The 15,325-nt window shown below is 37.2% G+C and overlaps 1 pseudogene; it reads right to left on the bottom strand.

Moving 5' to 3' along the window:
• Positions 1–547: 547 nt before the first annotated feature.
• LOC116590206 lies at positions 548–12,683 on the bottom strand (annotated as a pseudogene).
• Positions 12,684–15,325: the final 2,642 nt, after the last annotated feature.

Genomic DNA, 15,325 nt, shown 5'->3' on the forward strand with positions numbered 1-15,325 from the left:
CCTAAAGACCTGCCCAGGAACCTTGCAGCACTCTGAGCCAGGGAGAAGAGAGAGCACTTCACCAGTCCTCAAGGGCCTCAGCCCCAATTCTGCAAGCTGGGGATTCACCTTCCCGCCAACTTGTGGGGAGCTTCAAGGTGGTCTGAGGGCCAAAGGAATGGGACCAGCAGGCTGAAACGGCAGCAGGTCCACGGGCACGCAGCGCCACACCACCCTCTGGGCCGTACTGCCGGTCACCCTCCAGACCCAGGCCCGCAAAACAAGCCCCCGCACCTCCTTATGCCACAATGGCCTTGCAGGCAGCAGAGATCAAGTCTCAGACCGCATGTAACACGTAACCAGCAGCCGACCACAGGGGAAACACTAAGAACGGACGTGCGCCATGGCTCACAGGTCTGTGGGCTGTGACCGTGACCCGGAAGAGCGATGGTGGGGAGGCCCGGCCCGGCTAAGAGGAGCGACTCCGAGGCCACACGTGTGGTCAGAGAGAGACTAAGGTCCATGTAGAAGGAGTCCAGCACACGGGGCTCAGGAGGCCATTGCTTGCTCAGTAGACAACCCTGCCGTGCGCGTGCTGTTTGCACGCTTCCTCCCAGAAGTGGTTGTGCGTCATGCGGGGGTTGTGCCTGAGGAACTCGCTCTCCTTGCGGATCCGGAAAGAAAACCTGGAGACACAGGTAACAATGAAGAACCTGCTGTGCAAGCAGATCCACTGGTCGAGGATGGCCACGCCGCAGCCCCTGTAGAGCTTCAGTTCCTCCCACGTGGGCTTGAACCACAATCTTGGGCAACAGCTTGGTCCATTTCTTCAGTTCCTCGTGTTCTGTCCTGATGACGTCCGTGGCCACGAACACCTTGTCCAGCTGATGGATCTTCATGAGGCTGCGGATCTTCTTCACAGCCCCATCCAGCCTGGGCACGCCCTCTCTTTGGCAACATGTGAAATCTTTTCTCCTTAGGTAAACTGCAAGGAGCAAAAAGGCTGCTCCTTCAGCAGATCCGGAAAGAAAACCTCAGCACCCACCTTAACTGGTTCCTGATCTCTCCCTGCATACTAGAATGAAACCTGTAAATGTTGGGCACCTAACCACCACTGCTACCACAGAAATTCAAAAATATAATATTGACTGGCAAGAACTCTATTTAGAAATGGTAACTAATATTAACAAATGGCCTCCTAAATTTCTTTCAACACTAGAGATTGGATTGCTGAACTTGATAAAAAGATACATCTTTATTTGAAAATGAAAGCTGAAAAGTGAAGTTGAAAAAGGTTACTTCTCTATATATATACCTACAAAAATATACACATATACCTAATGACATAAATACATAATTATAATTTTAAAAAGCAGGATGGAGGATAGTAAATTCATGATATTTCTCATGTGTTTCCCAAGCTAACTTTTTAGCAAGCTTTAATGTGATTTTGCCCAAGATTTTGCCCAAGACTATAATATGTAAAACATTTAAGATTTTACAACAAAGAGTCAGGTTCAGTGAGGATATTTGTGAAATAAAAATGTCTAGTAAAAATAAAAGCTTCTCAAAGATATTACTAACCTATAAAAATTATTTTCAGTCATAAAACTCACCTACACATACACAGTGTTAACCATGGAATATAATTCATTAGATCCATTTATTTATAGCAGAACACACCAGAAAGGACCAGAAACTAAAACTAGTTCTATTTCCTGAGATAGTTTCAGTAAGTGTGTTCTGTGGGCCTCCTGCTTTAGAATTACTCAGGAAATTAGTTCAGAATGCAAATTCAAGGGACCCACTCTGACTTCCTAGAATTAGAATTTCTGGGATTAGAGCCTTGGAATCTGATTTTTTTTTTCCCTAAAATGCCTTGATTCTAAGTGTACTTAAGTTTGAGGATCACAGCAACAGAAAGCAGGTGCTACAAGTAGGGAAGTTCCTTGTGATAGGCAACGAAGAGTATCCAAAGAATGTAGCAACAAGTTACTCAGTCCAAGCAGGCAGTTAGCAAGAGGATGTGGCTATCTTCCACAATAACATCAATGCAGCTGGGTTTAAAGCTTCACTAAATGCTATGTCAGTTGCCAACTTTTCAACTCTACAGCTCATTTTTGCATTTATAAAATAAGAATAATAATACTCTAAATCATAGAGTGGTTATGAGGATTAAGCAATTTAACACACATAAGGCACTCAGAACAACATTCAATACATAATAAGCTTTCAATATATATTAGGTCTTATCAGTCACAAACAGTTCTCTTGAGAGATAAAAATCATTGCATCAACTTGGAAAATAATTATTACCCAGTTCTGTGAAACTATCCAAGTCATGAAAATACAGTGTTTTATACATGAAGTGACATGTGGGTATTATATATCCTATTCTTAATGATTTGTTAAAGCAATTCATATATTTTTCTCCTGAAAAATCAACTCTATAAAATTACTATCTTGCCAAGTTCACTCAGTTGTTAAACAAAATTTCTCATAAGAAATCTCCATGAAACAGAATTTTCCCAGGAAAATGTGATCACCAAGTAGAATTAACCAAGATCTGTTTCCATCGGAGAGAACTTTCTTTTTTTTTTTTTTAAAGATTTTGTTTATTATTTATTTGACAGACAGAGATCACGAGTAGGCAGAGAGGCAGGCAGGGAGAGGGGGGAAGCAGACTCCCCGCTGAGCAGAGAGCCCGATGCGGGGCTCGATCCCAGGACCCTGGGATCACGACCTGAGCCGAAAGCAGAAGCTTTAACCCACTGAGCCACCCAGGTGTCCCTGGATAGAACTTTCTGAAGTCAAGTCATTTCCCCAGTCTTCATCATAGTCACAACTTAGAATTTTTTTAATATTAGTTTCACAATCAGAAGGCTTCTAAAAAAGATATTGCCACAGGCATTCCAATACTTGATATTACTTACTACTTCTGTGGAAAACACCGAAGTGACCTGAGATAACATCACATAGAAAAGAATCAATCTAAAATTACTGGGTCCTTATCTATGAATACTGCCCTGCTAAAAGTAAATAACCATCATTAGCCATATCCCTGGGTCATTTCTAAGCAAAATTGTGAGATGAAATTTATCTTTTACATCATCCCCTCCGTTTTTGATATATTTCACTTCTGATGCCTTCTCCATCTGCCCTTCCTAATTCTTTGTTTCCACCTACCATAAAGCTTATTGTTACAATTTTACCTCACTGGAAATTATCTTTTCTATATCATATCATCTCGTGACCCAGTGTTCCCAGTAATGGATATAAATTGATGGGTAGCAGTTTTAGAGGGACTGTTGGAGTTACCATTACCTATCTGAGATTTGGGGGACTAATCCTTGTCCCCATAGTGTTCTAATACACTATAAAGAGTAACTGTAAAAAGTATAAGAAGATGAAGAAGCTATTTAATAGAAGGCAAATCTCTTAGCAACTATTCATGGCATAATTGTTTCACACCTGCAAAACAAAACCTTGGAAAGAGCAATACACCAACACCAAAGTTACTTTTAATAAACTAATTTTACCATATAGACTTTTTCTTTCATCGCTCCCATTCCCATTCAACTCAAGGGTTAGTTATAATTTTATCTTTCCTCTTGAATTTCACTCCTTCACTCTGAGTGCATGAAAATGAAAATCATCAAATGAAATTTCTCTCACCTTCCTTCTTTCTAATCTATCTTTCTATCTAATCTAATCTACTGCTCCTAGTTACTCCTCCTTTCCTGAGTATGAGGGTAAAACAGTGTCTTCCTCTTTTTGAAGTTTGATACCTGCACTTGGATTCTGAGTCCATCTAACTTGAAGCTTTCTTTTTATCAATTACTCCCTCTCTCTTTTCATTGTCTTTGAATGGTTTTCCCTTATGCTATGTTCAATCTTAAAAATTTCTGCCTTAATTCTATATTCATCCTTACCTCCTTTCCCACAGCTTCCATTGTTTTCTATCCAATTTTCTAATTCCCAATACTGTCATACAACTTGCTTCTATCCTCCCAACTGGACATTTAAACTTTACTCTTAATGGCCACCACTGACTTTTACATTGCCAAATGCAATGGACAAATTTGTAGCAGTTGACACTATTGATTAGCCTTTCCTTCTTAAAACATTGTCCTTTCTTGACTTCTATAACACCATCTTAAATAAAAGATATTTACTTTTAATCTCTTTTACTGGATCTTTTAACTATGCTCCTCCCTAAAGTGCTCTATATTGAAACCAATTGTATTTTCACCTTACATTTCCTTTTTTGTGTTCCATTCTATTTTCATTAACTTATTTTTTACTCATTTTATTTATCCTCATAAATTTAAATGTATAAACTTGAGTTCCAAATCAGAATTTCTAGTCTCAGATTCTTCAGAACTCTACCACCAAACATCAATAACCCCCTATAATGTGTGCCTTGATGTCTTTTTTCCCTGTGGGACATATAGTTATAAAAGAAAATGTTATCTATGTAATCAAGCATGCCAGAAATCAGGGAATCATTTTTGAATTCTCATACTTCCTCACTTTCCATATCCCATCAGAGCACTAGGTCCTGTCAGTCTATATCCCAAAGCCATCTATAACCCCTCAGCTTCCTTCCATCTATCACTGTCTTAGTACAGATTATAGCATCTCTTCCCTTAAGATTTCTTTCCCTAAAAAAATTTTAGGGAAAAATCTTTCCCTAAAAGATCTCTTTCCCTAAAAGATTTTTTCTTTTAGTTAAAGAAAAAATATTTTAAACAAAATGATGAACTTCAGGTAAATATAAAATGAATATTTATCAATTATTTGATATAACTAATCAATTAAGAGGGAACCAATAAGATGTTGTAATGAGGTCAAAGGACAATTCTAAATACCACATTAAAATGGGCTAATCAGGAATGCTGAACTGAATTTATAAACAGTTGCAAAACGGACTTTTTCCATAGCAGGAAGGGAAATTTATTTTCCTTCCACCAGACAGAATTCATTTGCACATTTATGGACAAGATTCATTTGCATTGTCATGGTCTACAATTTACAGTTTTAAATAGCTCAGACAATGAAAGATGCAAACTCCATAGAAACAAATAACCCAGAAGGGTGTGCTAGACATCACATACATTTTGAATGAAGACACCTTCATTTTTTGCTTTTGCTCTATTTCAAAGTCTTCCACAAATTTTTCTGACAGACTATAGCATCTTTAGTAAAACTAAAGTCTAAAACCATAAGAGACTCTTAATCTTGCAAAAACAAACTGAGGATTGCTGGGGGGGGGGGTAGGGATAGGGTGGCTAGGTTATAGACATTGGGGAGGGTATGTGCTATGGTGAGTACTGTGAAATGTAAGCCTGATGATTCACAGACCTGTACTCTTGGGGCAAATGATATATTATATGTTCATAAAAATTTTAAAAAAACTAAAGTCCAATAATTTTTCTCTCTTTTTCAAGTTCCTCATTGGCTCCCTGCCCCCTAATCACAAAATAAAATCCAGTCCCACCCCAACTAACTGGGATGGCCATTATCATCTCCTGATCTTCAGCTCATTCCACCCTCACATCCACAGGCACTTTATACCACTGGAAGCCACACCAAAATGCTTATTCTCTCTCAATACCAGCTGTTGAGCTGCTATTTCACATGCTATAACATTTCACATGCTATAACATTTTCTTATAATGTGCTTTTGTCCAACTCACAAAGCCTTATTAATTTCAAATTCAAATTAATTTCAAATTTAAATTCCTCCTTCCAGGAAGATTCTGGACTTTCCAAACAGAGTTAATCATTTCCTCTCTATCAATGCAAATTATTTCATTTCATATATGACTTCCCTAATAAACTAAAAGCTGCCTAGGCACAGAGATTGAAAATGTTCATCCTATAGTTATTAACAGTAGACATGTTAAAATCGGATCTGGGTTCAAATTCTGAATCTATCACCTACTAGTTGAGGGGCATAGGCCACAATACCCATTTCTCAAACAACAGTCTAGAGATCACTGTGTAAGTTATTTTTTAAATGATATTAATATTAAAATCGGACTTTGACTAAACCAGATTACTCTCTGTGGGTGAGCCTCTTCCAATCTGTTGAAAGCCTTAGGAGAAAAAGATTAATGTCCCCCCAGAAAGAGGGAACCTGCTACCAGACTTTGTTCAGACTTGTGCTGCAGCATCAGGTCTTCCCTAGTCAGGTCCACAGTCAGATGGACCAATTTCTTAGTGTAATTTTTTTATTACTAGAGCTTTGTGAAATAAATGAATTATTGTGTGTAAAATGCTTAGTATAATATCTGGGACATAACAAATGTCACCAGATTTTATATGGTATTATTAATCATTTCTATATTTCCAAGACTAAACATAGTAACTGGCACAGTAAATGGTACCTATCTGGATGGATGAATGGATGGATAGCTAGGTGAAAAAATACACACAGTATCAGATAAAATATAGGAATCACTTTAAACTCATACAATATATATTTTCAAGTTAATTCCATGGCATTTAATGTTAAATGTTAAAAGTATTATTCTGAATACTTTACCTGTAGAGTGTAAGAAACTCAGAAAAAGAGGAAAAGTTTAAGGGGAAACTAAAAGAACAGGCAACTCAGGGGTAGCAGAAAGGGGTGATACAAACACTGTCAATGAACTTCCATCTATCAGCCAAGAGATGAAATCCAGATATCAAGTCAGAAGTAAAGGTTAAGAGCTCCAAGACACTGAGTCAAGCATGAAGATTCAAGATGGGAATGAGAAGGTATAGCTTTTTGGTTATAGTGCTATCACGTAAGGTCACGTAAACATGTCCTTGTCTTTCCCGTCTTCGTAAATAGCAAATCCTTAACACTAAGTCCTTCTTAAACTCTACCATCTTTCTTCCCTTCACTGCTATGCTTCTTGAAAGAAAAATCTATCTTATCTGTCATTTTTATCAAAGAAAAGTTGTACCAAGCAGTTAAACAGTCAAGGAAGACTTTTTCAAGATTAATATAATTGGGATCAAGGCTATTGCAATAGGGCAAAGAAAATGAACTCTAGTAGAAAAAAAAAAAAAAGGCAGACAATATTTTAGCATTAGATGAGGTTAGTGGAATAGTACTGGAAGACACCGGGGAGAGGGGAGTTTGATCAATCTGATTAAGCCATCTGTATTTATTAATTAGCTCTGATGAAAGTTAAGCTCTTATTCTCTCATGAAAAGGAGATAGAGTCCTATCTTCTCTGTTTATATGGCAAAGGAATGATTTTCAAGCTTTTTGAGAATTCCTGAGAGATTATAAGACTCTCAAGAGGTTGGGAGACTTATCTCTAGAAGGATCAGAGACAGGATTTATAAATACAAATACTTTTGTAAGTGTTGTAAGAAAATAATGGCCAAGGGAAGAAATCTATCCAAAATTAAGTTAAGCTGAAGAGAGCATTAGGACATCTTGGTCACTTCTTTATAAACTGCTTCTTCTTTATCCAAGCAATTTTTTTTCTCTCTCCCCATATACTAAATGAACCTACTTTTGCTAAAGTCTCCTCACATGCTAAATGTAATATCAGTATAACCTAATTTTTATTTTCCTTGGTTTCTGTGTTGTTATAGATTAATACCACTTTGATAGCTCTCCTCCTCTTAATTTTTTTGATTTCTTTACAATATGCTCTCCCATGTCTTTCATCCCTTCAGATATTGCTTGAAGCAATATCTGTTTTGTTTTTGTCTGTTTTTTTAACTTGTTCCAAGTCTTCTATTCTCACCTCTCTTATTTTTTTAACTGCATATATGGTTGCAGTCAGTTATAAAGAACCTCTTTCACATCCCAAGGCAAACACTGCAGTTTTTCAGAGAAGAAAATGTTTTATGTTTGCCAGACACAGAAAGAACATAGCAGTGCATTAAGTGAGCTACAAACTTGTGAAGCAAAGCAAAAATTCTGTGCATTCTGTGGCACTGTAACTTGTAATTCTTTATCAAAATCAAAAGTAACACAATAGGGGCACCCAGGTGGCCCAGTTGGTTAGGCATGGGACTTCTGATTTCAGCTCAGGTCATGATCTCAGGGTCATGATACTGAGTGCCAAATCAGGGTCCACATTCAATGGGGAGTCTACTTGAGATTCTCGCCCTCTCCCTCTGTCTCTTCCCCACTCACTCGTGCAGATGCACTCTCTAAAATAAAGAAATACATCTTTAAAAAGAAAAAATCAAAAGTAACACAGAAAAACTCTGTGCTTTTGACAAAATCTACCACTACCATAGCAGTGTAGTTCTCTGTTAGCATGACCACTGTCACCATTTCAGTGACGCTGTGCCTCCACTCCCTGGATGATCTCACCAAGTTCTCATCTCTACTTGAATGTCATTTAAACATTTACAACTCAACACACCCTAAATTCAGTTTACAATTTTTCTCCAAACCTGCTAATTCCACAATGATTTGTCATCTTATAAATTATACCACTATCCACACAGTATTCATAGACCCTTCCCTCTTCTATCACCCCCTATCAAACCTATCGCCAAGTCCCATCTTTTTTCTCTTCCTACTAGTTAATCTCTCACATCAATTTACTCCCATCAATGCTTTGCTTCCATCCTCATTTCTCATCTGGATTGTTTTAGTAGCCATCTAACATCCCAAATCCTCTAACTGAAGTACATCCTCCACACTGCTATCAGAGAAATTTTTTCTAGGCTGAACACTGAATCATTATTTAGCTTCCTGTTTCCAAGCCTTCAACAGATATCCACTACTTCTATGATAAATTCAAATTCCACATGTTGGTAAATGGAGTCTTTCACAGTTCTCTGCCTGCCTCTCCAACAACAGCATCTCTCACCATTCTAACCCTCAATATCTATGCTCTGGAAAAACTGAACTGTTTGAAGATGTGGTATGTCCTCTATCAACTGCTAGCTTTCCTCTCATGTTGCCCCTCTGGCTGGAAAGCCCATCACCCAACACTACCACTTCATTTGCCTAGCATATCTTTATGCCTAGATTATCCCTTTGTCTAATACTTACCTCATCATGAAATCTTTCCCTATTATGTCCAAAAATTGACCTGGTCATCTCTCCTCTGTGAGTTCATGGTGACCTACACTACAGACATATTCTGACCTCTTTCATAGTTCCCATAATACTGTATAAGAATAGTTTATTTCTTTTTCTCCTACTTCAGTAGGAAATCTTTGAAAGTAGAGACTGATCTCTTATGTCTGTATCCCTACTATAAGGGGACCAAGTTCATGCAGTCAAATGTAAGCTCCCCTGAGGTACAACTGTAGATCAATGAGAATCAAATTATATAATATATATATATATATATATATATGCACCTTCAGTCAGTTACATGATGAATCAGTGTTACATGAAGAAAAATAGTAATTGTCATATACTTCAGTATAAGCCCTCACCCAGAAATGTAGGAAAACATAATGAAGCATTTGTAACATTCAAACATAAAATTTAATGCTGAAATTTAAATTAAATGGAAGAGGGAATCATAGGAAATCATGTGATCTGCAATAGGCTCATTATGTTACTCAAATTTTCTACACCATTTTCTACAACAGTTTACTGTCCCTGGAAGCTCAGTGATGTCCCACCATTTCTAAGTATCTCACAAGAAAAATTTTCTGAAGATCTCCAGTCAGTCATGGGCCCTAAAAGACTGAAGATCTTCCCCTATGTTCCATACCCAGATAAGCAATAGAGAAACATCTCATAATATCACATGGATCTGCCCATTTCTTTTTCTAGCCAATCCCTCTCTGTTGTGTAGGAAGTATATAGTTATTTTTGGATACCTATAATCTCAATAGAGGTGACCTCCATTTTCTACACTTCCTAATCTTAACACCACTTATTCCTATCCCTATACTGTATACCTCGTAACTTAAGCTCTTCCCTATTTGTGAATACTTATTCCCCAAAAAAGAATGGTCAGATTATGATTCACTAAGGCAATGGTTCTGAAATCTGCATAGACATAAGACTCACTTGGAACCACTTGTTAAAATTAAAAGTTTGCTGAGTCCCACCTATAATGATTCTGTATTTTCAATAAATGTTCAGTATAATTCAAAGGAATCTGATCATTGAGCTAGTTTTCAAAAACCACTGGTAAGGGAAGGATTCTATTGTCTACCTCTTTATTTTAACACTGATATTGTTAGTTATATATCTCTCTTTTTTTTTCCCTGTATTTCTTCTTTACTGGTGAGACACAAATAAACTTCAGGGAAATTTTGTGATTCGGTGTACAAAGCTCAAGTTTTCTGGTAGGGAAACTATAATAACTATCTCTTCAGGAGGTCAAACACATTTTCCTCTGAAATGTCTCTACATCGTAACAACTGCAGAACACTGAGCAAGGCATCAAAGAGAGCCAACTAAAAATCTGAGTGACAAAATAAATAAATAAATAAATAAATAAATAAATAAATAAATATCTGAGTAACAATTCCTTACTGCTCTTTCTTGTTGATTCTATATATCAGAAAGCATTTTGAAAAATGTAAAGAATTATGCAAAATGAGACATTATTATTACTGTCTTAATATTGTGATGCCTGATGTACTCCTTTTGCCTGTGGCAGTGTTCAGTGAGCCTTGCTATTTCTTAAAAAGGCTATAAGAAATGATGCTTGCAGAATTAGATGTTTCAAAGAGGCCCAATTCACATGTTGCCAGTAAGGTTTTAAATAATATTCCTTATGCTCTTTGATACTTGTGGAGTACTGTGATATGCTTTCTTTTCAACTTAATCTAGAGGAGTTATCTGGCCATTAATAACCTTTTTAGCAAATGTTTTAATACTATTCAAGTCATTCAACAGCTACTAGGACTGATAGGCCAGAATAATTTTAATAATTTTAGCTGCAAAACTATACAAAAAGATAATAATCATAGTTTATGTGGGAGATAGAAGAAGAGAAAAATGCTCTTGAAAAATTGAGTTGATTTTGGCCTCATAATAGGCAAGTTTTATCATTATTTAAATAGCAGAATAAGTTTTGTTTAAGAGTCACAAATAATTTTCTAAATTCTAGAAGCATTTTAGATTTAGAAGGATACTGTATAACAGTTACATAAACTAGGATAATCTTCCTAATGGGATTGTGCCCAATAGTCAATGACAATACAAAAATATATTCTGGGCGGTTAAGAAGTAAGATTATGCCCTTTTGTAAAGGGAACCATCATGACCTAAATTTGATTCAGTCTCTGAGATGGCAAAATAGTCTATTCAATGACCACAAAAAAATCATGAACCAGAATTACATAGTCCTGAGCATTAACTGAAACAAATTTTCTGGTTTGCTATGGACCTTCGTTTTAGTCACAAAAACAACATGTATCTCAATTTCCTTTATCATATCAGGCTACCAGAAGCCTCTCTAAGCATCTGTTGAGTCCCCACGGATCATTGGAAATATTTTCCAAAGGCTATTCATGTGTTCTAAGCCAATCCCAGAGTCCTATGAATCCTACTACCTTCCATTATAGCGTACAGCATTGGAATAATGGAAAACCATGGGACCTAAAGGGCTAGCTTCAGATTCTGGCTTATTAAGTACTAGCTGTGTGATTAGTATTAGGTTATTTATAGCAATTTAAAATTTTAAGTTATATATATTTTAATATTTAGTTCTTTATCTTAGAGAAAAGGAGAGCGAGATAGAAAGAGAGAACTCAGGGGAGAGGGATAGAGGGGAGGGAGAAAGAGTCTTAAGCAGATTGTGCACTGAGCACAGAGCCTAACGCTGGGCTTAGTCTCATGACCCTGAGATCATGACCTCAGGCAAGACCAAAAGTCAGTCACTTAACCAACTGCACCACTCAGGCATCCCTAAGTTATGTTTAAATACATTTTTAAAAAACTGTAACTACAGTTTAAGGGAGGAATGGAATAGGATAAACACTGGTCTTAGGAAAAGGAAGACTGGTCTGACAAATCATATGTTGCATAATTATAGGCAAATTCCACCACTATATAAAGAAGAGGACTTTAAATTTGTTTAAATATTTTAAAAATTAAAAAACAATAATGCAATATATGAGGTCAAATTATTGTGCTGTGGCTTTATGATACCATTGCTTATATTATAAATTGATGTGAAGATTTAAGGAAATAATTTATATGAAAACATCTGAAGCATAGTAGATCCTCAATAATTTGCACATATGTATGTCAAACAGGCTCTATAAGTTTCTATTGCTCAAATATGTGTTATGTAAAGAATTTGGCTTTGCCCAAAGAGAAGTCTGGCTTTGCCCTCAACTTTTGAGATGCAATCTATGTCATATCTGATACAAGTACCTTTGTTTAGAGCATGAGCTAGCCATCCCCGAAGGGTGAAACTTGTCACACCCAACAGTCTGGGGGTGGGAATTAGCTATGTCAAAAAGATCAACATGTCATTTATACTTGATGTTGGTCATGTTAGAAAGACCAATCATGTTTTAGCGTGTGATATAGGAGTCACAGGGCATCTGCAACCTAGCATTGGTTTTCAAACACAAGAGCAATCAATCACTCAGCCATGACTACATAATGGAGCCCTCTAAAAATTCTGAACAATGAAGCTATGGTGAGCTACCCTGGTATGCAATACTCTGGGCATATTGTCACACATCAATTCTGCAAGGCTATATCCTAAGGACAAAGGAGGCTTCATATTTGGAACCCGCTCAGACTCCATCTTACGAGTCTCTTTCTTTGACTGTGTCCTTTCCCAGTAGTAAGTCATAAAAGAAATTGTAATAACTGTTGGTGAGTTCTGTGACTCCTTCTAGTGAATTATCAAAACTTGGTGGTTTTGACCCCCAGAGAAATGGGTATGTTTTACCCCCCAGTGTTTGAGGACCAGCTTGGGGTCCAGCACACCCACAGTATTATATGATGGTCCCCTCTGCACCTGTCCTCCCAACCCTTCTCAGATGAACAAAGACTGACCAATTTTTAAGGGAATCATTTTGCTCTTCCTTGTGTCAGCCAGAGGTGTTGGGACAGTGTGATTTTTGAATGATTTCCTGCAGTATTTGTGCCTTCCTCCAGGTTGGGAGGTGATAACCACCCTCCCAGAAATTGTCAATAAATTTTTGTTATTTAAGCTGGAAAAAAAAAAAAAAAAAACTAACTGGGTGGCATTCAGAGCCCTCTGAAACTTGGAATTGGTGTCAGAAGTCAGAGCAGTCTTAGGGACAGTGTCCTTAAACATTATAGTTCCTAATTCTTGAGTAAAATGATTTTGTATAATTTAAGTTCATATAAATGACCATTCTTGACTCTGGATTTGGTATTTGTGGCACAGTATTCAAAAAAAAAAAAAACTAAAAAGAAAATTACTGAGCTCTTCTTAGGCATAGTAATGTACGATTCTACCAATCATAAATTTTTATGACAAAGAAGTTACCTAATTTAAAAAATATTTCCAAGTACTTAATGCTTATTTGGTTAAAGATAGATAGGATTCCCTAATTTTGCCTGAAGGCCATACCCGTAAGACCTACCCATAAGACCTAAATATTCAAGATTTTTGCATATTGAAAAGAGTTACATTATCATTGAGGTTTTATTTTTCTATAAAATCATGATGAATTGGTCTAAATTGCAATATTGAGGCCAGAGTCCTGAGACACCTGGCAGGTTGTTTTTTAATTCAAGAAACAATAACTCTCTGTCTACTTTTAGTTTTTAGAAAGCATTTATATCCCACCAAGGTCAGTCATGAGAGTCTATATCATATCCTGGAGAGGCCATAGGATAAAAAACCAGGTGATTAGGGCAGCTTTTTCATTTATATTATAAAGATTTTGAATTTGATTAAATTACCATCAGTGTTCTATCCTTTCTCTGGAACAGTGGTATTCAGCTGAGTGTGATTTTCCCCCCAGGGACATTTGACCTTGTCTAGTGACATTGTTTGGTTGCAACAGTTGGGGAGAGGAGTGCTACTGGCATCTAGAGGGTAGAGGCCAGAGAGGCTGATAAACACCCTACACAGGGAAGTTTCCCACAACAAATTGTTCCATTTCAAATGCCAGTAGTCCTAAGGTTGACAAATCCTGTTCTAGAGATGTTATACAACTTAAGTCAAACTGAATGTTTTATCCCTAAGATCAGTACAGAATTTCACCTTGGTTCTTTCTAAAGATATCATCGTTCTTCCCATATTTAAAGAGGCAATCATACCTATAGGCCCAAATCAGATACTCTCTTAAGTGAAGTAAAATCCTAAGGTATTTATGCTTCATAGGGGCTACACGTGGGTATCCTTATACATTTCTCAAGTTCCTCTTTCAGAAATTATTGGGACTAACATGTGACTAATCTTCAGATGATTCTAATTAGAAACCACCTTTGGGAATTGCTAACCTAGAGAACCATCTGGAGTCTTCATTAAAAACATAGATTGTCAGGCCTTTCTAGAGCCACTGAGTATGAATTTCTGGGTATAAGACCTGGGAAGTTGTATTTTTAACAAGTTTCCCCAGATGACTCTTTCCACCAGGCATGTTTTAGAAACTTTGGCCAAAAAAGGTATCTAAAAATTTAGAATCTGTGATCATGGCTTACAAAGAGAGTAGCATCCTTTCATGAAGATGACATAACTAAAAGAGACAAAAATTGTTAAAAGCTAAATGCAGTCTATCATGCCGCAGAGGAGCAGGGACTATTATATTTTTGGTTACAAGAAAATTGAAGTCTGACAGAACACCATGGAGGAAGTGCTTGACCTCTCCTCTGTGAAGCTGTTGTCCCTAGAACTGTTGAAAATATGCTTTGTGGAAAGAAATATCATTAGTAACTTTTCCTTTCTATGGATATTGTAGATAGAATTTTCTCAGCCACTGCTTTGGATACCATGTCCAGATTTGTGAACATTGACATAATGGTCAACAGAGACAATGAAGAACGGCAGACCAGGCCCATAATATGCTTCATCCTCAGGGTTGAAGCCCTCCAGAATTAAAATTCCCAAGTGACCTCCTTACACCTGGGTAAAAAGTCTTGAAGAGCACTCCTGCTAGTACTTCTGACTAAAGCACTTCAGACACAGATCAGCATTGATGAGTAACTAAATAGTTCACTTTTGTCAGGATTCCCACCATCTGATTAAGATCCCATCAGTGAGTCATATCTTAAGCAATGGGCAGGCTAAGTTTTGGGCAGCCACAGAAAACAATTTATCCAGAAGCCAGCTATTCCCTAGAGCTACCAGCATAAGGATTAGTACTTATTAAAAACAACTGCTGCTGGTCTCCAGTATGTGGTCCATTGCAGACTCATGCAATCTCAGTTTAGAAAAAATCTGACCTATCATCTAGTTCAAATATTCTA

This window comes from Mustela erminea, chromosome 5 (genome assembly GCF_009829155.1).
Source record: "Mustela erminea isolate mMusErm1 chromosome 5, mMusErm1.Pri, whole genome shotgun sequence".
Taxonomy (NCBI): Eukaryota; Metazoa; Chordata; class Mammalia; order Carnivora; family Mustelidae; genus Mustela; species Mustela erminea.